Here is a 22,932-nt window from a genome sequence, read left to right on the forward strand (position 1 = left end):
AGCAATGGTCTCAATTGCAAGGGGTGAGGTCTAGGTTGGATATTAGGAAACACTATTTCACTAGGAGGGTGGTGAAGCACTGGAATGCATTACCTAGGGAAGTGGTGGAATCTCCATTCTTAGAGGTTTTTTAAGGCCCGGCTTGACAAAGCCCTGGCTGGGATGATTTAGTTGGGGTTGGTCCTGCTTTGAGCAGGGTGTTGGACCGGATGACCTCCTGAGGTCTCTTCCAACCCTAATCTTCTATGATTCTAATCTTTAGAGTCTATCTTAATCTCAACAAAGGAGAGGCAATTCAAAGTTAAGACTGAAATTCAGACCATCATATGGCTTGTTGTTTCTAGCTATTACAGTACATGTTTTTTGTTTAGATCATGCAATATTCAGTGGAGACCACAGTATCCTACCAGAGATCATGCATTACTCCTGTTCTTTTTGCTAGATTTAAAATAATCAGAGTGTACTGGGATATTTATTTTTTTTGTGTCACTGGAGTTCTGTAATGATGCTGCCTTTGGTGGGACACTTCTGATGATATCTATTCAGGACAAATTGCTTAGAGCAGGGCAGTTACAGCCCCCTCCACCCCGCCCCCCAGTATCACCACCAGTGCCACTTGTTATGGGGACAAATAGTTATGAAAACCAATACCCCCAGTAAAAAAAAAAAAAAAAAGGTTCTCCCGATCCAAAGGACCAAGCCCCAGACCCAGGTCAATGTACAAGTTAGATCTTACCCACAAATCATGCTGTTGCCAATCCTTTAGAATGTAAAATCTAAAGGTTTATTCACTTGGGTTGTGTAATATATGTCAGGTTAAAGAAACAGTTGATCATGTGCTGTGGGATGCAAGGAGTGTTCCCAGGGGAAAATGCTCTTGATGAAGAACTTAGATGCTTTAAGGTGACCAGCTGCACAATGAGGGGGTTTGATAAGAATATCAGGGAAAGTGGGGTAGCATTTTAAAAAAAACAAAACCTCTACTGTGTTTTCTTAAGAATATAGAGCAGGGTAAGAGAGTAGTAGCATGAATGTACATGGAATGTTGTAGATGGTGGCTATAGACTCAGTAGATGAGTTTGCTTCATCATAAAACATAAGGAGAAGAACAGAATGAGACCCTAGAAGGAAAAGGCTGCCTTCTGAGCCCCTGAGCCTGGGGACTAATTGGAAGTAGGACCAGCTGAAGGAGAAGCTGATTGAAAGCCCCATCTGGCCTGAGCTGATGAGTGCAGCCCAACAAAGGGAGCTGTGGACTTCCTATGCCAAGGAGGGAGAAGTCTGACAGAAACTCCTGTCCCCCAGGAGGAGGGCTGGAAGATTCCCAAACCTGAGGGGCGAATCTGTGGGCCAGGAAACCCAGGACTAAAACCCCCATGCTCCTAAGGGGAAGGGCTGTTAAGACCTTACACTTAAAGGAGAGCTCTTTTGGGGAACCTACATGAACTAAATAAACTAGAGCACAGAAGAAGGGGAATATTGATCAAAAGCTCTGGAGGTGAGTGATTTATTTCTGAACCCCAAAAGAGGGTGCTGAGGGAAGTGTGCCATCAGGGTCTCACTTAGCCGGGAGCAGGTAGGCACTATCCCACCCACTATCCAATGGGAAAGAAGGACTAAGATGTAGGAGAGGAGAAGAATCTTTGTAAGTTCAGCTGAGTGAAATGTTTCTGAACTTAGACTTTTAAATCTAAAGTTTGCAGTAGAGACCCTGAGAAAACATTTGCTGTAATTTCATTAAAATGAGGCTGTAACACTGGGAGGCATTATTGAAAATTCTTGAAAATAGATCTTTTTACTGACTGTCCATGTATTTTATTTTGGTCTCCAGTGGGCCAGAGGAAAAGCCCTAATTCTGATTGATTGATTTCTGTAGCAAAAGGGGAAAGGCCAGTGATTTTTCTTCAGTCATTTTGTTCTCTCTTGTTTGTGTTGGATTAATCCCTATAGTGTTTTCCTGTTTGTTTATTTTCTGTAATTCATTAATGTTTTATTCTGGTCTCTTAGCATGTGGTATATTCACACAGAATGAATAGACCACAAAGGAAGTCATCTTAAGGTCAAAATCTGCGGCTCCTAGTGAAATCGGTCATGTATGTGAAAGCAGAAATTTGTCCATAGAATACAGATTTATTATTTCTACTTTATAGATGCTCCAGTCAGGATGTGGGCCCTGTTGTTTTGGGTACCATATAAACACTCAAGAGGGATCACTTTACTTTTCTTTTGTGTCACTTACTGTTAGTTTAGTTTAGTTGGTAGATTAGAGAGACTTGTAAAGATTTAAAATGTGCAAGAGGAGATTAGAACCGGGTGTAACTCCATAGTGTACTTACAATTAAATGAGAGGAGACTTGGTCCCAGTCCTTTTATTTAAATTAGATAGTCTTCAGGTAACTGTCCAGTCAGTATCACTGGTGATAATTAAGGACTGTAGTGGAGGAGGAGTAGTTTGTGTTTTGAAAAACCTCTTTTTACATTTCAAACCAGAAAAAAGGTGTTTGTCCCTAATTTCATAGACTCTGATGGACTTTTGCTATTTTCTTTTGGAAGTATCATTATTCAAGGGGAAAATAACCACAAAGGTATATCAATTCTCAAAAAATCAAGATGTTACAGTTCAATTGTATTTCCAGACTCTACTGAGTTGTTGGAATGCCTGGAGTTTAACTTTCCTCTATGATATAATAGTTTAAAAGAGATCAGGGTACATTTTACCATAGTGTCTAGCAATGTGAGTTTATTCAGCCTTTTGGCAGACAGTTCTGCACACTCTCTAGCTAAACCGTGAATCATCCATTGTTGGCTGATTCCACTCTAGTTGCTAAGAGATCTGTCAAGTGCATATTGAGGTTTAATTCTACATTTGCTCTAAGAAGGGCTAAATGTATTAAATTGGAAGATGTCACATCCTTCCTAAACAACTAATTAAGGCACTGCTGTGAGCCTGTCTGTTGGGGAAGGGAGGGGCCTGTAAGCAGCTGGAAAACTTAACTCTGGTTAAGGCTGGACTCCTCCCTCTGTCTGGGAACACTAGACTTAATTTAATGTTGGATTTTCACAACTGGATGCATAGCAGAAAGGGGAGGAGGAAGGAGACATAAAATATTACTTCGTGAAATGCCTTGTTTTGCAGTGTCCTTACATAAACCCGCTTAAAATGATGTAGGGCTACTTCAAGGAATGCAGTTTTAGTAATGGAAAGACAATACATAATTCAGATCTAGTGTGGTTTTATTTAATATTGTACCAGTTTAATGTTCTCATTTTCTAAACACATCAGTAGAAGCAGCAGGTCAGTTTCTTGTGGTGCCACTTAGTATACACAGTAATTTATCTTTAACCACAAGGGTGTCTAAAGTAGCTATAAGCATTAATCAGATATGTCTGCTGCTACCCACTAACAGAAAATAATTATCCATTCTCTAATCCTACGAACAGTAGATGCAGCACAACTTCAGCGTCTTTTCATGTGTGCAGGGACTTTAGTGAAATCCTCTTTAAAACATGTTTTAACGGTTTCTAAAAATTGCTGCTTTGGCTTGTCAGTATTGTGCAGTCTGGAAAAGGGGCACCAGAGTGTCACGTTAGGCTCATTATCGCCTTTCCTCCCTTAGGTTCAGTGAGGAAGAAGAACCTAGCCTCTCTCTAGTAAGTTATTGGGCTTAATCCTCCTCCCGTTGACCAATTCCAAAACTTACATAGGCTCATGAAAGAGTGGATTGGGCCCATTGATGTTTATGGTGCAAGAGCTATATTAGGTGACTCAATACATAAATGGAGTATAAGGCCAGAAGGGACCATTGTGAACCTCCTGCATAACACAGACCAGAGGGCTTCCCAGAATTAATTCCTGTTTGAACTAGTGCATATCTTTTAGAAAAACCATCCAATCTTGATTCAAGAAAGTCTGGTGATGGAAAATCCACCACAACCATTGGTAAGTTAATTGCCCCCACTGTTTAAAAATGTGTGCCTTATTTCCTGTCTAAATTTGTCTAGATTCAACATCCAGCCATTGGATCTTGTTATAGCTTTGTCTGCTTGATTGAAAGCCCTCTATGAAATTCTGCTCCCCATATAGGTACTTGTAGACTGTGATCAAGTCACCCCTTAACTTTCTCTTTGATAAACTAAACAGATTGAGTTCCTTGCATCTTTCACTATAAGAAATGCTTTCCAATCCTCTAATCATGCTTATGGCTCTTCTCTGAACCCTTTCCAATTTATCAACATCTTTCTTGAATTGTGATTGCCAGAACTAGACACAGTATTCCAGCAGCAATCCTAACAATGCCAAATGCAGAGATAATGGTACCTACCTACTCAAAATTGCCCTGTTTATATGTCAAAACGTTGCATTAGACTTTTGACCGCAGGGTCTCACCAGGAGTTCATGGGTAGCTGATTATCCTCCAAGTCTTTTTCAGTCTGCTTCCCAGGATAGTCTCCCATCTTCTTTGTTCCTGGATGAATGGCATTGTGTTTGAGCCTAATTTACCAAGCAGTTCAGATTATTTTACTTTCGTTACTTACCACTCCTCCGGTCTTTGTGTTATCTATCTGCAAACTTTTAATTTTGTTCCAGGGCACTGATAAAAATGTTAACTAGTGTAGGGCCAAGAACTGATCTCTGCTTGCCTCCACTTGAAACGCACCCGCTTGATGATGATTCCACACTTACAGTTATGTTTTGAGATTTATCAGTTCTCCAGTTTATAATCCATGTAATGTGTGCCATTTTGGTTTTGTATTGTTCTGGTTTCTTAAACAACAGGTCTTTTGATACCAAGTCAAATGCTTTACAAAAGTCTAAGTATAGTGCATCAACACTATTGCTTTTATCAATTAAATTTTGTATTTCTTTTTATGAGATTGTAAATTTGATCAGATCTATTCTCCATAAACCAATGTTGATCGGCATTAATCCTGAAAAGCATGCAGCAATACACCATCTTACGGGGGAAGTTTTAAAAACCGTGCACTAATATCTTAAAGCACGTGGCAGTAAATATATTGTTCTTCAAGTTTCCAGCACCACTTCCTAAGATAAGTAGTTTTCTAGTGTAGACCTACAGATTTTCTGGGGTTTGGTTTGGTTTTGGTAGTTGTACCAGCTGCTATAGGTGTCCTCTCTCACACACACCCCTGTGCCAATTGGTGGTGCTGACTGATTCCAGAGGGGATCTTCTGCAGTGTTCCTCACACGGAGAGAGAATGACCCCAGGGAAATCTGGGTGATCCTCCAGGACTGCATCAGTGACACAGAGAATCAGCTAGGGAGAAATGCTTTGTTCAGATCTCAGTAGCAAAAATACAGAAAACATTGGATTTAATTTCTTCACAAATGAGTCCTCCTAATATAAAACTCACTTAGCACCTGACCTAGAATTCAGCGCCCTAACATAGGGGTCTAGACTTTATAAGAACATTCCCCTTTGGAGTGAAGTATTGAAGCAATGGTATGTTAAGTTAGTTGCATGTGCTGGACGATTTTGATAGGTATTTGGTATAATATATAGTTTCCATTTTGTGCAGTTCTGTAAATCACAATATTTCTTATTTTCTACATTGTGGTTAAGATGTGTATAGTAAAATGCTGAGAAAGGAAAAGCTATTAGGTTGACTACAAAGTAATACTTGAGTCTACAGTATCATTGACTCTTGGATATTGTTTCAGCAGACGTGCTCTGTATTCCCACATGAGTCTGGAAAATGGACTTCTATTGCATTCTGTCTGTCAGTTACTCTGTTATTATTTTGCTCTATGGCTTAAACAGGTGCAGACTGGTCTTCTGTGACACAGGTGGAAGCTTAAACAATGAATCTGTTGAAAAGATTGTGAAGGAACTGCTTCTTGAAAGCAGTTGTGGGTGGCAGTCTGATGGCAAACAGATCTGGTAAGGAAAGACAAAGCTAAGACATTCTAGAAAGTAAGCTGACAGAATTGTCACCAGCAATTCTATGAAAAGTTCTGCATATAACAAAATATTGACTTGTGGCATCATGAGATACAGGATGTTCATTTAAGAAGTGTTGATCATTGAATTCAGCTGGCACAATGCAGTATATCTCTGAATTTCCTAATTGGCTTTGCTTAGTCAATATAAACTGCTTTGGAGAACCCTTCCATTCAAAACAGTATTTTTAAAGAGCATTTAAAAATCCTGTAGAAATAACTAATTTAGAAACAAGTTTTAGGCTAGATGTTAAGCTCTCCTAACCCCTTTGGGTAAGGGAAAACTGTTTACAGGAAAAAGTAGTAGGATTTACACTCACTTTTTCTTTGTGTGGTTAGTTATAGCTTCTACAAAAACCCATAGTAAACTTTGTTGATTGTCAACAAAAGGAGGAGAGAGTTTACTTTATAAAATCATAACTCTTGTAAAAGAAAAGTTATCCAGTTAGAAATCCTATCCTTAATACATATCTTTTTTTACTAAAATAGTTTTGGTTAAAGTGGGATTTTGTTTGTTTTTTAAAGCTGGGTTTGCCTTGTTTGGGGGGGGGGGGTGTGTGGCATTTGTTTGGGTTTTTCCTAAGCCTGGGCAATAAAAATAAGCTTTTCCTCTGTAGTTTATAGTCCAATTCCAGTAGTCCATTTTCAGGTCTTCATGCAATAGCAAAACCCTGTTTGAGTTGCAAAAATTTCAGGGAAATATTTCTTTAAAACAAACACATACGTACATGTACACGTATTGGTCTCAGGTTTGTAAAAGATAACTTTTTGGACCCAGATTTGATCTGTCAGTGGCCTGTAATGGGAGGCATTTGCTAGCAAATTTAAAGCATTTCATTTAAGGAATGCTTACATTTAGATTACTGTATCCAAATGTAAATGGACATTTCTAAGTGAAATCCTGTTCCCAGTAAAGTCAGTGGGAATCTTGCTATTGACTTTAGTGGGTCAGGATTTCATCCTGTCTCTCCTATAGGTAACTATGGGAGCAATGTATCACTCTTGGATATGGAGTTTAATTCCTACCTTTAGGTTTGACTTGCCAAAATCACAGCACAATTAAAAACACTCCTAACAAAGATTATCAGAATTGTGTTGACAACTGTTGCAGGTGGTTAAAACAGCACTGCCATTTGAGATAGCAATCTAAATTTCAGTTTTAAAACAGTTTTCCTACCAATTAAAATTATATATGTGTTTAAGTGACTTATGTCTAAAAAATGATTGGTCTTTGTGGCACTCTAATCTTATGCTCTGGGATTTTAAATAGGGCTGTCAATTAATCGTAGTTAACTTATGCGATTAACTCAAAAAAATTAATCGCAATTAAAAAATTAATTGTGATTAATCACAGTTTTAATCACACTGTTAAACAATAGAATACCAATTGAAATGTATTAAATATTTTGGGTCTTTTTCCTATATTTTCTCATATATTGTATTCTGTATTTGTAATTGAAATCAAAGTGTATATTTTTTATTACAAGTATTTGCACTATAAAAATGATAAACAAAAGAAATAGTATTTTCTAAATCACCTTATACAAGTATTGTAGTGCAATCTTTGTTGTGAAAGTGCAATTTACAAATGTAGATTATTTTTTTGGTTACATAATTGCACTAAAACACAAAACAATGTAAAACTTTAGAGCCTACAAGTCCACTCAGTCCTACCTCTTGTTCAGCCAATTGCTAAGACGAGCAAGTTTGTTTACATTTACAGGAGATAATGCTGCCGCCTTCTTATTTACAATGTCACCAGAAAGTGAGAACAGGGATTTGCATAGCACTTTTGTAGCCAGCATTGCAAGGTATTTATGTGCCAAATGTGCTAAATATTCGTATACCCCTTCATGCTTCAGATACCATTCCAGAGGACATGCTTCCATGCTGATGATGCTTGTTTTAAAAAAAAAAAAAGTGTTAATTAAATTTGTATGTCCCCTGCTCTGTTTTACATGCATTCTGCCATATATTTCATGTTATAGCAGTCTCAGATGATGACCCAGCACATGTTGTTCATTTTAAGAACACTTTCACAGCAGATTTGACAAAACGCAAAGAAGGTACCGGTGTGAGATTTCTAAAGATTGCTACAGCACTTGACCCAAGGTTTAAGAATCTGAAGTGTCTTCCAAAATCTGAGCGGGATGAGGTGTGGAGTATGGTTTCAAAAGTCTTAAAAGAGCAACACTCCAATGCGGAAACTACAGAATCACCAAAAAAGAAAAATCAACCTTCTGCTAGTGGCATCTGACTCAGATAATGAAAATGAACATGAGTCAGTCCGCACTGCTTTGGATTGTTATCAAGTAGAACCCATCATCAGCATGGATGCATGTCCCCTGGAATGATGGTTGAAGCATGAAGGGACATAAAAATCTTTAGCACATCTGGCACGTAAATATCTTGTGATGCCGGCTACAGCAGTGTCATGGGAATGCCTGTTCTCACTTTTAGATGATGTAAACAAGAAGCGGGCAGCATTATCTCCTGCAAATGTAAACAAACTTGTTTGTCTGAGCGCTTGGCTGAACAAGAAGTAGGACTGAGTGGATTTGTAGGCGCTAAAGTTTTACATTGTTTTATTTTTGAATGCAGTTTTTTTGTACATAATTCTACATTTGTAAGTTCAACTTTCATGATAAAGAGATTTCACTACAGTACTTGTATTAGGTGAATTGAAAAATACTATTTCTTTTGGTGTGTGTTTTTTTACAGGGCAAATGCTTATAATAAAAAATAAATATAAAGTGAGCACTGTACACTTTGTATTCTGTGTTGTAACTGAAATCAATATATTTGAAAATGTAGAACTTATCCAAAAATATTTAAATAAATTGTATTCTATTGTTTAAGAGTGCGATTAATCAGGATTAATTTTTAATAGCATTACAGCCCTAATTTTAAACTTGCACCTTTCTTACCTGTCACCTGATGTTAAAGGTAACGTGTCAGTAATCGCTTCCCGGCTCTTTGAGCTCTGGTCAGGTGAAAAATTCTCTAAGTTATATCTTTGCCTACTCTCCATGTATATAGCTATGTTGCAGAGATTGTTTGGATTTTTGTGTAAATATCATGTTTTGAATGCACTGAATTGTATAGGAATTCAAGCCAATTAAAGCATTGGAAAGCTCTAAGAGAATTCCTTTGACTACTGCTTTGCAGATATTTCTCAGTCCTTATCACATAGATCAGAGCTTTTTAGAGTGCTCTCTTATCTAGAGAATGCATCTGTTGGGGGTTAAACTTGACTAACAGTAATGTTGACCAAGTTCCCATTTACTTGACTTGCAGTACTTCCCAGATACATTTCACACATACGCAGTAAAATGGTAACATATAATTACTTCTCTTCCTCTCTAAACAATTTTATGTGTTAGACATGGGATCAAACTACAGGACAACCTTAGTGTATACTTAGTTATATACAGTAAAACATGTGCCTTTATATGTTGGATTTTTGGCTAAAAGTTAGTCACCCAAAGTTGTGACTTCCTAACACATGAAATGAAATGTGCAGTGAAGTAAATAGGAGATGGACAACTTAAAACTGCATCCTTTGGATCATTTTCTTCTTATTGGATGGTTTCCCGCTATTCTGGAATTAGTACAAAAGGCTGCTTAGGCTCAGAACACTGACCTCCTGAGCTTTCATGTTTGATTCTTTTTGAGTGAAATGTCATTGCAAGCGAATTTCTGAAATGTAACAACCCTTTTCTTGGTTGCTAGCTATTTCCAGATATCTAAACTAGAACTATAGATTTAGGCGAGGACAAGACAAGAAGCCTACCATTCTCCTAGGCTTTAGTTTTTCTTGCCAGTAGAAGTGTGTGTATTTGAGGTAAGAGATTAGTCTTTCTTTAGTGCCAAAGATGCTTGCCCCTTACCTACCTTTTTTTTTTTCTTTCCATACTTTCCGGTTATTCCACTGTCTTTGGGATATTCATCTTTAAGTCTATTTCATGATTCCTTCTAGGGGAGGAAAGTTTCAGCTTTTCAACCTCTGTTTTGGGTTCACTGTCATTTTGCCACAGAGTAATGAACATTATCATGAGTGAGGTTTATTAACGGTAAGCAACAGGCTATTTAACTTACCTTTGCATATAGTATTTTGTTTTTGTTTACTCACCCATCACTAGAGATACAGTGAGTCCTTGGAGATATTTGGGATTGATGATTCTCGAGTCCTTTCAAGATGTAAGCTCAGGTATATACTTTTCAGTCAGACTTACAATAGACTAAAAATTAAAGGGATTGTCTCGGGTGAGCAGTGTTGTCTCTAAATGTGAGTTGTCTGGTTTTGTAATATGGCTTATGTACTGTTTTTGAAATATCTCCTGTAAGCGTGTACAGTTTAAAATGTAGAAGACAAATATTCTAAAGTGAACTCTTGCACCTTATTTCTATGTAATTATAGAAAACTCACATGGTAAAAGAGCTAGAGAAATCCTAAACAGTGGAAAGAGCAGCCTAAGATGACTTGAAGTTAAATTCTGCATTAGTTAAGCGTCACTATTGCTTGTTGTCACTACGTCTGTACTAGCATACATCCTGTTGCAGCTACAAGGGAAAAATAGAAGTCCTTTCTCAAAGCTGTTGCTGTAGACTTGCCAGTGTTGTGAGCAACTGTCTGAACATTTGGTTAATTTGTAAGAAGACGGCACTGTATATGCCAAGCTTTCCACTTGTTAAAAATGTCTGTCTACATACAGAATTGCTGTGTTTTTTCCATGTGTTGTCTAAATCTGAGTACACACCTCTTTCCTTTTAATATTATTGCAAAGTGGGCAGTTCATATAAAACTAGCCACTTCCAAGTTTGGCTCTTCTTAACCACTGTTGGTTGAAGAAAAAGGAATGGTATTTGGAGAAGAATGACTTGTAGAATGACCTTGCCTCAGCTCATGTGCACTGCAGACGTCTCAAAAAGCTAAAAATTCATTAAAAATGAACACATATTATATTAAGTCATAATTTGACATATGCAGCTTCTTAAACCTAGCTCAGTACTGGCCAGTTTGTTAAATAAATGACTTCTGGTTTACTTGTACCATAACTCATTGGTTTCGGACTGCTTCAGTGTTGGTTTGTATATGTAAGGGCTTTTAAAAACCAAACAATGTAACTCCATTATGCCCCCACCACCAAATATCCATATTTCATTCAGATGGAACCTTAGTATTTGGGCTGAGTTTGAGGGTCAAAAAAATGCAGCAGAGTGCATATAGGTATTTAGCCTGCATAATATATTGCCTGAGCAACCATTTCTCCTGAAGGCCCCTCTACCGCATCATAACTGTAACTCATGCTAACACAGTGTGGCTCTTGGCTCCCGCTAGTGTTTAGACCACATGTAGATGTTTGACTCTTGTGCTGCCTCCTAGCAAGTAGACTTGGTGTTGTAGTTCAGGTGATGGAGAATAGTTTGAGAGGTCCAAGATCTAGTTCCTGCAGGGGGTGTTGTTACAATTGCATTGGCATCACATGCATCCATCACATGATCGCATTTGTTAACACAGGCACCAAAACATCCTTTATCAGTGGAGGCAAGAACACAGAGATTTTGGGGGAAATAATACAATCCACTTTGGTGGTAGGCATGTTGCAGTATTATGTCAAACGGCATGAAAATGACGACAAGAGGTGCTATGTTAGCATGCTATTATAGGAGACAAACTGAGGCACAAAGGTGTGACTGCAACAGATGTCAAGACACTGGTTGTGTGTCACAGTTAAGAATTGTGTGGCTGGCAGAAGGGCAAAAGTCCTTGGGTGGTCAAGTAGATTTGCAGTACCCAAAATGAAACCAAGGACTTTGCCCACATTAAGAGCAGAGAAGAGAGGATTCTTTAGTTTCTCAAATATTGAAGAATCCATAATATATACATACAGAGAGAGAGAGAGATTTAAGTCTCTGTTAGGAGAAGAGAAGGGTTTTTCTTTTCCTCTCCTAATGACTGGAATGTCTCAAATTGTTCCTTACATGGAGACCTTTCACACTGCACTTGCACAACTAACTGAACATACTTGACAATGGTGGTTATTGCTCTTGAACTCTTGTTTAATTTTTTTTTCACCATGTCATCCTGGCTGCATTTGTGATCACTTGCTGAAATGTACCTTGCAGCTGATGTCTTCTTTGACCTGTCTGAAACAAAGAGTTATATCACCTGGGACTGACTAGGTAAGCTAAAATAAATGTATAATTGAAATACAGGGAGGAACAGCTTCTCACTCTACTGGTGAAGAGACTTGCCCAAATACAAGCTTTGTAGGTGTAGCGAGAAAAACCCTTGTCTGATGAACCTGACTTTACTGTAAATAACCAATGAAATATGATCAATGGCTCTACTGCTGGAACTATTCTATTCTATGCAGGTTCTTATACCACCTTCCTGCCATAGTATCTTCAAACACTTCTGGCATTCTTTTCAGAAATGATCAGGAAAAACATTACACTTTGCTGAAAGGGAAAAGCCACTGTTAGCTAACAAAACATATTGGAGGAATATGTTTTGTCATTCTCGTCCTCCGAATCGGTAACCTGTCTTTCATAGCTTATTAGAAACTCAGAAAAGATAATAACTTAGCATTAATTAGCTATTGTGAGCACGTAGGATATTCTTGAGTATTAATAAATGATTAAGCCATTACGTGACATTACTTATGAGTCACATTTTAAATGAGCCTTCAGTAACTTCAGTGGAAGTCTTGCTTAAGTTACAATGCTAACTGGGGGGTAGGTTTTTTTTCAAAGGCACAGTGGCAATGATTTTGAAAGTCAATAGGAATTAGGTGCCTAATTGCTATTTGTGCCTTTTGAAAATTTCCCCTGGGGCTGGTTGTGTGTTTGTTTTTTCTATCTGGTATTAAGTTTTGGTTTTTGTTGTTGTTTATTTTCCTTTGCTGAATATTTTGATATTTGGCTCTATATAAGCAATCCCTCAGTTTGCAATAACAAATTATTTGATTATTTTCCTGTGACTATTTCTGATATTCTGTGATTAAGGAAATTACAGTGCATTTACTGTAAATCATCAAAATATAAGATTTTCAGATGTATTGAGTTGGAAGGTATTGGCTGACTTGTAGTATGTATGGTCCATTAGAAAGATAGGACAACCGAAACTAAACCTGCCTTTTGTCTTATTTGACTTAGAGAGGGATTTTGAAGCAGCTTGGTGGGTACACTGGATTTTGGCAGCTAGCAGGATTTATGGTAGATGTGAGCATAGGAGAAACAGCTAGCCAGAAATACACCACAGTTAATTATTTAAGCAGGTACCTGAGATTTTCTTGCCTCTTTAAAACTGCTGGTAAACGGGTTGAAACCTCCAGTAGTGCTTCAAACACCTCAGTATGTTGGGAACCTATTTAAGCAATATACTATAGATTTGTATAAAGTAAAAGTTACTAACTCCAGTTGACAAATATTGCAGTTTGAAATGCTTTTCGGTGTTGCTTTAAAATTCATATTTGAGCCCTATTGTAGACTGGCAAAATGGCAGCATTGTATATGTACACAAAGAAGATCAGAGGCCGATAGTGGGCATCAGATGATTGACAATTAACGGGTACAAGGAATTTAATATAATTAAATATTTAAAATAAAATAAAATTTAAAAAAGCACTATTTAAGTCTTTATATTTTGGTAGAGTAAGTGAAACTTTTTGGAGATTAGTGTGTTGAACCCAGATGAAGATTCAAACATGCCCAAACTTGCCTACTGGCAGGGAAAAAAAAAAAGTTCTGTCTAGCCATGAATGCTAATGTTTACTGCTTGCTTCAGTCTGTGAACCCCCTTCTGAAAACCGTAAAAAAACGAATATCCCTGTTGATCTCCAATCATTTTTAACTTGTCTAACATAGCTTTGCTTGGAAATATATTAGCACTTTTAAAAGAGGTTAATTATAATCCTTGCCAAAGATCTTTCAGCTTCTTTAGAATAGGGTAGCTAGATTACTTTGGATTGAGTACGTCTTGAATGTGCTGTGTCAAGTTTTGAACAAATGGCACAAACAGTTGTACTGTACAGAGTGAAATCTGACAACTCTGTGTTAAAGGAAAGGAATGCTACTGCATGGTTTGATTGTGATCAACTTATCTTCAAGTGGGTTTATTAGCAATTTAATGGAATATTGGTTATTCAGGAGCAATAATAGCTCCAGTTGAAATGTCCATTCTGTTCTCTTTTCCCATACGCTTTGGAATGAGTAGAATGTGACAGTTGAGCTTTCAACAAGGTTCATGAATTTTAAATACTTTTCAGTTGCAAAATGGGGCACATGGCGTGTGGTCAATAGTGGAGAAGGAGCTGGCAGCCACTCTGGGTATTATGAGATATTGGGTGTCTCAAAGATAATGAATGGTTGGCTAATCCAGGTGCATTCTTGGCCCATCGTGCATATCCAGACAGAATAGAATGTTTCTCTGTCCAACATTTAACAATTGATCATTTTGTAATTGTAAGCAGAAAAGTATTTAAAATGTTACTTTTTCAGCATGCTTTTATAAGATTTAAATTTCATGTCCTCTTTATCTGGCAGAATTTCTACTGGTATTTTGTAACAATCTCATTATGCAAGCAAAACTTTTCTCTAGCTCTCTAACTTGATTCCTCTTTGGTACATCTTAGAAAAATTTTTTGTTTGTGGATTTAAATCTTAAACTTTTAAAAAGTGTTTCTGTTATTTTGTGAACATTATGTAACTGACTTAACACAGTGTTCTCAAAATTGCCTCTGCTGCTTACTGGTTGAGATTTCAGCCTAACCTTTTGTACAGCGTACGGTAGATTTGTTACTGAACTCCACATTTTGTGGGAAATGGGTGTTTCTAAATAAGTGTTGGGAATTATTGGAGGGGAAGGGGGATTTGAAGTTGTTTGTTTGGGTTGCTGATAGTGAGTTATATTGAATTGCACTGCCGCACATCAGTTATATTTGGATCTTCATTTAAAAACATAAATGTGTGTAAAAGACATCCAGAATGTATGAGTAGCTGGTTTTGTTCTCTTTAGTGCATGGACAAATCCAAATTAAGAATTATTCTCTTCATTTGCAACAATAACGTTAAATCTGTTTAAATCCTCACCATCCTCTTGTGGTATGTTTCATGTGTCATTCCACTGAATTTGCTCAAGGAATCTTGTTCATCGTAGCTGTAAAATGCAAGTACACCTCTACCCCAATATAACGCTGTCCTCAGTATAAAAATCTTACAGTGTTATAGGTGAAACCGTGTTATATCGAACTTGCTTTGATCCGCCGGAGCGCGCAGCCGTGCAGCCCCCTGTACCCCTTCCGGAGTGCTGCTTTACCGCGTTATATCGGAATTCATGTTAGATCAAGTCGCGTTATATCAGGGTAGAGACATACTAAATGTATCATTTGTTAACATTGTGAACAGAGCCCTGGATATAACATAATCATGTAGCCCCAAAATGTCTTTTTTACGAAATGGTGAATTAATTGTCTCTTATACCACAATATCCATCGCACATGGTCACTTTGCAGCTGTTGCCAGCTCAGCCAGCAGCAGTCCTTCCTCAAGAGGGAAGAGGATTAAGTGGGTGACCTATGCTGCTAACCTCTAAAAGGAGAGCGTTGGAAGCAGTGAGATCATTCTCAGATTCAGGTCACCAGTACAGATCCTCTATAGCAAGCCTTATCCCCATCCTGCCCTTCTCATAAGGGTATATGTGGGAGGTGCGTCTGGTGAGTTTCACCAGACTGGGATGAGAGGGGCATGCATTGGCTCCTAAACTGAGCTGCTTTACTGAGGCTTAGTGTTTGGATGGCAGAAAGACATTGGGAGAATGTAGATACCACTTGGGGTGTAGCACTGGGAGACCTGGGAGTGGAGACTGCCACTTGGGCTCGTGAGAACCACCAGACTGGAGCACTTTTCTTATGCAGAGCTACTGAGCTGCACGGCAGCCACATTTACCTCCCGTGGAGCTAATAAGCCTGGCAAAAGTGGAGCTCTGCCATGATGGAGCTTAGCATCTACCACTTTCTGCTACCCCAGGTGTTTCTGTCCATCCTTCTCCCTGCTGGCTACGTTCTCCTTCAGTAGCTCCTCTACTCCATTGTTGCCCAGCTTTAGTGGGCAGCATGCACTCTGAGTATGTGCATCAATTCACTTAACAGAGTCTCTTGTTACCAAGCCCTCACAGGCCACATGCACGGTCAGATCTCCACTTGGAGAGAGTACCAGGATATCCAGTGCCCATGACCATGCTTGTGCTATTAGAAATGGTCTTGGTTAAGCTCAGTGCATTTTGTGTTCTACTGAATGCATAGACCATATCTTCCTGCTGGATCAGATGGAATGTGCACTGTCCTTCTCAGAAAGGAAAGAGAGCACTTCTTGACCCTGATAAATGCTAATGATAGTGATGCTCTAAAGAAACAATGAACACACCAGCTGTCATTAGACTGCAAGTACTGACACAAACCACAGGATTCTAGATAGTTGTGTTTAGGACATCTGGGAGCTTGGTCATGACGTATCAGGCTAGTACTATGGCTCAATGTAACCACCAGTTGTATGGGAGAACCTGGGACTGTGATTCCACTATAGAGAGTGTGACGCTATGGGGTTCACCCAGGTCAGTAAGGGGTTCAGTCGATACTTGTCTTGCAACTCTGGGTCCCTAAAAGCTATGCTGCTGAGGCTTACAGCCATGACACCAACAGCCAGCATACAAAGCATGTTGCTCATACTGCCCAGTTGGTTCTTTTAGTGTGACCTCAATAACTGCGGGGGAGGGATAGCTCAGTGGCTTGAGCATTGGCCTGCTAAACCCAGGGTTGTGGGTTCAATTCTTGAGGGGGCCACTTAGGGATCTGGGGCAAAATCAGTACTTGGGCCTGCTAGTGAAGGCAGGGGGCTGGACTCGATGACCTTTCAAGGTCCCTTCTAGTTCTAAGAGATGGGATATCTCCATTAATTTAATTTATTTATTTAAAACCATTCCAGCCCCGAGTTGTTCCTTTTGTCCTATGTCCAAATGTCCTTCTGAGATAAATGGCTGTCCTTGATAGACCCAGGGGAGAGGTATAGCTGAAACCATCCCATTTCCCCCTCCACTACAGAGATCCTTATAAAATAGGGCATCTATCCAAGAGACTCTGTTAAGTGAATTGATGCACATACTCACAGAGCTAGTGGGTCCAGAAAAACAACCACTAGGGTTTTCCAAACACCCAAACTATTCTGTGTTGCCTGGTTTGTTTTGAAATGTCAATGAACCAAACGTGGAACCTTTTATCAGGAAGAGAGGGAAAACCCTTAATCTTCACACTGAGCAGATTCAGATAAAATGGGACCTGGATCAGACTCTTCCCCCCCATACCTCCTCCCTTCCAGTATTTATTTTTGCAAAACCAGAATCCATCCTCCCTCAAACCCCTGTTTTGTCCATAACCACTTATTATAAATTTCACTCAGAGGCTTGCTGAAAGAACACTTTGAGCACAGTGCTAATGGCTCCAGAAAAAGTTGTCACCTCAGAGATACCGTAGCTTAACCTTTGCATATTGTAAGTGTGACACTTGTCTTATAGAGCTGTAAATGGTAATACAAGGTGCAATGGAGTGGAGGATCAGGCCCAGTAGTTCTAATCTACCACAGATGAGAATTAGATTTAGGGAGACAATGTAGTTTAATGGCTCTTAAACTGTATGTTCCCCTTGGCAGGGACTATGTTTTATACAGGGCCAAACACACTGTCATCACTTAACAAATCACTGAGAGCTGAGGTCTGGTGTGGGAGATCTGCGGGTATTCCCAGCTCTGTTGCTGACATGCTGCGGGACCTTGTGTGACTCTCTAACCTCTGCCAAAGCGTAAAAATAGTAAACTGTGACTGTTTTCCTACACTGGCAGAGCTTTAAGATTTTCTGATAGTGTGCTATAGAATTGAAAATAGTTCTCCCTCTGATCATTGTGTAACAGTATTAATAATATTATAGTAATACTCCATATGCAGCCACCATGACTTTTGGGGTCCCAACACTCCCTCCCACAAGCCCCCTGTCATGGCCACTGTCTCTGCTGTCTGCAGCAGCTGCCCAAGCCCAAGGTGATACTATTAATAGTTGTTCTTTACATTGCAAAGATTTATTATTTTATTTACATGACTCTTCCAAATATCCATGTGGCTAAGAGTGTCACTAGCATAATATTTTAACTGTCAAAACTGTGGCCTCCATGAATTTGCTGGGGCCACGTGCACAGCCACAGCAAAAATTCATTTGAGAAACGGTAACATTTGTCACTGTGCACATTCGGTGTGAGGAGCCCGTAAGGAACCTCTCTTCAGCACTGGTTTGTTTTGACACCATAGGCCTTTTTGCAGAGGCAGGAAAACTTCAGTAGTTTTTCCCCAGCAGTTCTGCAGCAGTAGGTTCTTGCCAAAGTATTCAAAGATAATGTTATCTTTCTGCAGAGTGGTACTTCAGAGCTTAAGTGGTGCCTAACCCTTGGGCTGGCCACTCTGTACAAGGATGAATTTCACCCCAAGTGCAAAGTAATCCTCCTATACACAGGGGTGGCTCACTAAATAAAGTTCAGATCTGGATCCAAATTTCTCCTAGAACGTTGAGAAAGTGGGTTTGGGTTCAGGCCCATCTCACAACTGATTATTATTTATTCTCTTTGTTGGATTTTCAAAAATTGTACCAGTGACCATTTCCCTCCTCCTTTCAATTCCTCACTTCTCTTCTTATTTTGAAAAGATTTGTTTGAACATGGCTAGAAAACAGAATCCCAATAAATAACTTGTAAAGAAATGGCATCTATTTAAAGTACTTTAAATGTGAATGTAAAGAAGCAAGGGATCTGTATATATCAGTTACAGTAATTGATAAAGCCCATCTATCTGGAGTGTAATGGGTTCCATTTTTAAAGTGCAGGGGGTGAGGAAATTAGATTTTGATAAATGTCAGACATGTTTATTGTCCTTTTTCCTTGAAACTGAGCTGGCTGAAGTCCACTGTCTCTCAACCAGATTTATTATGGATTAGATACATTCCATCTCACAGTAGGAATGTGCTTATTAGAAAAAAAATCACTACACAAAGCATAAAAGCTTTAACATTCAGCCACTTGATGTACTAATCGGTACAGTTATAAAAGCCTAGTATTGTATTGCATCAAATCTAAAGCTGAGATTACATAATGACACAGAAAACTTTAAAATGATAAAGATGAGTGGTGGTTGGTTTTTTTTCATTTTTTGTTTTGCATGTCAAAATTCAGGTTTGGACTGTATCTGAGGACATAGCCTTCATGGAAGGGAGATGGGTTGAGGAAAGTCAGCCTTTCCTCTTGGGTAGTATGGTGAAAGCAAGCAATGGACCTGTTTTATATTGAATATGCTTGTATTTATTATTGAATTCATTTCCACAAATGTTTGTGCATTTCAGAGTTGTCTTATAAAGAGGACTTTGTCCAGCAAACTTCTATTCAGCTCTATCCTGGAGTAAACAGAATTTTTGGTGCTTTATTCCTAAAACAAAGTTTGACCTGTAACTTTTGCTTTCATCTGTTAAATACTAGAACTATTCTGTGGTGAAAATTTTGCATTTCAGAAAAACACAACTCTGATTTAAAAATAGAAACCAAAACTGTTTTGGAGTGGGAGATTAAGGGCAAAGTATCATCATACTGCATCTTTGCCATTTGTTTGTTTTTTGCTGTTGATAACTAATGAAGAACAGATAACATGTTTGTTACAGATTCCATCTGATCTGTAACAGCCCTGCTCTTCTTGTGTAGGAGCTCTCTTGAGACGTGACTAATCCATCATGATTTGGGGATGGTTTTATGACTAAAAGCACTGGGTCCCAGGCTGAGACCGCAATACTTACCACTTATTGGATAGCTAAACATCACCACAGGTGGTACCTTTGGCTGAAAAACCAAAGACTCAGTGGGCATGAAAACTTCTAGATCAGGGTTGACATGCATGGGCATCACAGCATGAAGATGCTTTCAGAGTTACCGTGGGGCTACAAAGAGGATTTTAGTTTCCAGGGCTGTCAATTTTGGCATCTTTCCTGAGCATTACATTCGCTTGTGAAAAGCATGCATGTCTGATGTGCAGTGAAAATCTTGTTTATTATACTCAATACACTGGAGAAACTGTTCAAGACTATTTAATCCATTGAGAATACTGTTCTGATCATGTTAATGTAAGCCTGGGTTATTTTACCACACAAGAAATTCCTCTTGGGAACCTGACTTTTCAGGAATATGTTCACTGAAAAATGTTGATTCTTCTGGTTACCAATTTCACCCCTTTTTCCCTATTTTTTCATGTTTTCAGTTTGTTTTACCACTATCTTCATTTCTGACTCTGTATTGAATGCATTATATGGATATTTTGGTGTTAGTCAAGACAGTGAACAGTAATTTGGGACATGTTTGGCATGTTATCCGGGAGATGGATGTGGCAAGATATTCCTGTGTAACTTGTCATGTTCCAGGTATATGTGGGCCATCAATTCATGAGCAGTACTTCAAATATAGAGATGACTATATAGGACTTTTGATACTGGATGTTTAGAAACCTAAAAAGTGTATTTAAAAATAGCCATCGGCGCTTATATTAACACCTGTCATGGGGAAAAGATCCAGATGGATAAAATGTCTATAGGGCAGTAATGGCTTTTAAGAGCTCTGCAAATACAAAACGAGCCAAGCTGGTACCAAACGGTCACGTAGAAAAAACATCTTGGGCATATACCGCTGGAGGCTGGAACAATCATGAGGAAAATGAAATATGCTAGCTTTCTACTGTTTCAGCTTCTAGTTCTAATTTTTTTAATGTCCAAGCAGCTGTCTCTCTCAACTAAATTAAGACACCTGGCACAGTGCCTCTGCCATAGCCTGATTTTAAGTTGTAATCAGCATGTGGTAATTAAAATGTACATCTGGCTCAAGTAGCAGACTGAGAGTCAGTATTTACATTCAGATATTCTCATTAGCTAGGAGCTTTCTTTAATAGCACCCTAGTGCAAACTGGCCTGACCATTCTTACCTGCACAGGGTGTTTAAACTGTAACTCCCTCCCCCGCCCATGCTCTACCTGTGGAGGTTGCACTCAAGGGAAAGGCCTATGGTGTTCTCCAGGCATCTCACTTGGGAAAGGCAGCCTTCAATTACAATTGGGGCACAGGAATGAGTTGAGTCGATGCATCCTCCAGATGTCTTGGCTATGCCTGCTTCCCAATCAACACTAACCTTCTTAGCTGACTCTTGCTTCCTGCAAGCTTGGCTTCCCCAGGCCCTCTGCCCCGGAACTACTGAGAATCATTATGTGGAGCAACTTAGACAACTTGCTGCTTCCTGGAGTCTCCCCTTAATGCCCATGGCCTGTCCCTTATCTCTCATCAGGTCTGGTTCTGAGTCATATGCTCTGTCTGTCATGTGACCCTTTGTGACTGAACGCTCCCTGGATTCACACCCTACACACCATTGTAATAATCTTGGTACAAAATATACCATGTGAAGTATCATTTGAAAACTAATAACTTGCAGGTAAATAATATCATGGTGAAATGTAGGTAGCAACATGATATGTAAAGTTATGAAATCCCCCGTATGCTGACATTGGCACATGTTCAACACCACACAGACTAGGCAAAAGGTGTTTAAAAAGTCTATCCTAAACAAAGGAATGTGTGTGCACCTCAATTTACATATAAGTAGTGAACAGGATCCTCGAAAACACAAAGGGGAGGGAAATGGCAGGAGACGAGGCAAATCTGCATTTCAGCAAACACAGGTGAAAAGAAAGAGCGTGGAGCCACCTTCATCACCTCCAGGTCGTAATATTTACTGTTTGAATAAACTTTGATTTGAGGAGTAACCTTCCAAAGAATCCACTTTAAAGGGTGATTGGGTTATAAAAGTGAGGGGAAAATGTACCCCCAAGACCTCACGCGCGCGTGCACACACAGAGAGAGGAACCAGCCCTTTGACTTTTGGGGGAGATCCTGACCTGAGAAGTTGGTCAACCATGTTGCTGGAAACATGTGGTACACATTTTACCTTGAACAACTCTAGCTTGTTAAGTTTTAAGCTACTAGAAGGTGTTTTATCTTTTTTTTTCTTGTAACCATTTCTGACTTTAGTACCTGATACTTCAATACACTTAAAATCTTATCTTTTGTTAATAAACTTGTTTTATTTTTTAATCTAAACAAATCCAGTGTTTAGACTGACCTGTTGGTAACTCCAGTTACAGTAGCAGACTGTTGAATATTGACTCCTTACAGGAGCTGGGCAGTGCAGAACATGTGTTTGGGGAAAATTCTGGGCTTGGAGCATGTTGGGGTCACTCTGCAAGTAGTAACCAAGGCTGGTGGAAGCCAGAGTGTGGCTGGTATGTTGCTGACAGGCTGCTGGGGTCAGAGCAGTAGGACCAGGGCTGCAGCTACACACAGAAACTCAGGGTGTGACCTGCATGCTGTTTGTGAGTGGCCCAGGTTGGGAGGTACAACAGCAGAGCATTGTGAAGCACTCATGGTTGCAGGGCAGGTGGTGACACAACCCTTCACTGGTCTGGATTGCACCCCAGAATGTGATACGCTTGTACATATTCTCTCTGAGGAGGTGGGTTAAACATAGCACAGGTGAGGCTGAAACCCAGTCTCCTTAAATGGCTAGTTCACCTTGTGACAGTCTTGGACAGAGATGGAGTGGACCCAGAACATGAAGGTCATCTTATCACTTGAAAAGGCCTAATATATGTATCTGGATGTTGCTTACTAATCCTCTTCTTCTACAATAGGGCCCTTCAGAATAGGCCTAACAACAAAAGGCAAAAAACAAACAAACAAAAACCTGTCATTAACTTGCATGGATCTGGATTCCACACAAGACACTTCTTTGCAAAAATGTGGAAATCTGTATCCAACACTCAACCACCACAAGTCTGGAATTTGTCTTCAGATCAC

The 22,932-nt window shown here is 39.2% G+C and overlaps 1 protein-coding gene across 5 annotated transcripts in view; it reads left to right on the forward strand.

Moving 5' to 3' along the window:
- DDAH1 (dimethylarginine dimethylaminohydrolase 1) overlaps nt 1-22,932 on the forward strand; it is a 143,931-nt gene that overhangs the window by 85,985 nt on the left and 35,014 nt on the right. The window contains exon 1 of one of the 5 annotated variants that reach the window (XM_034778846.1): nt 12,089-12,145. The exons of the other annotated variants lie outside the window; for them this stretch is intronic. The gene's annotated coding sequence lies outside the window, so the exon portion shown is untranslated. Of the gene's footprint in view, nt 1-12,088; nt 12,146-22,932 lie in introns of those variants that run through there. 5 annotated transcript variants of the gene reach the window in all.

Source organism: Trachemys scripta, chromosome 8 (assembly GCF_013100865.1).
Source record: "Trachemys scripta elegans isolate TJP31775 chromosome 8, CAS_Tse_1.0, whole genome shotgun sequence".
NCBI classification, from domain to species: Eukaryota; Metazoa; Chordata; order Testudines; family Emydidae; genus Trachemys; species Trachemys scripta.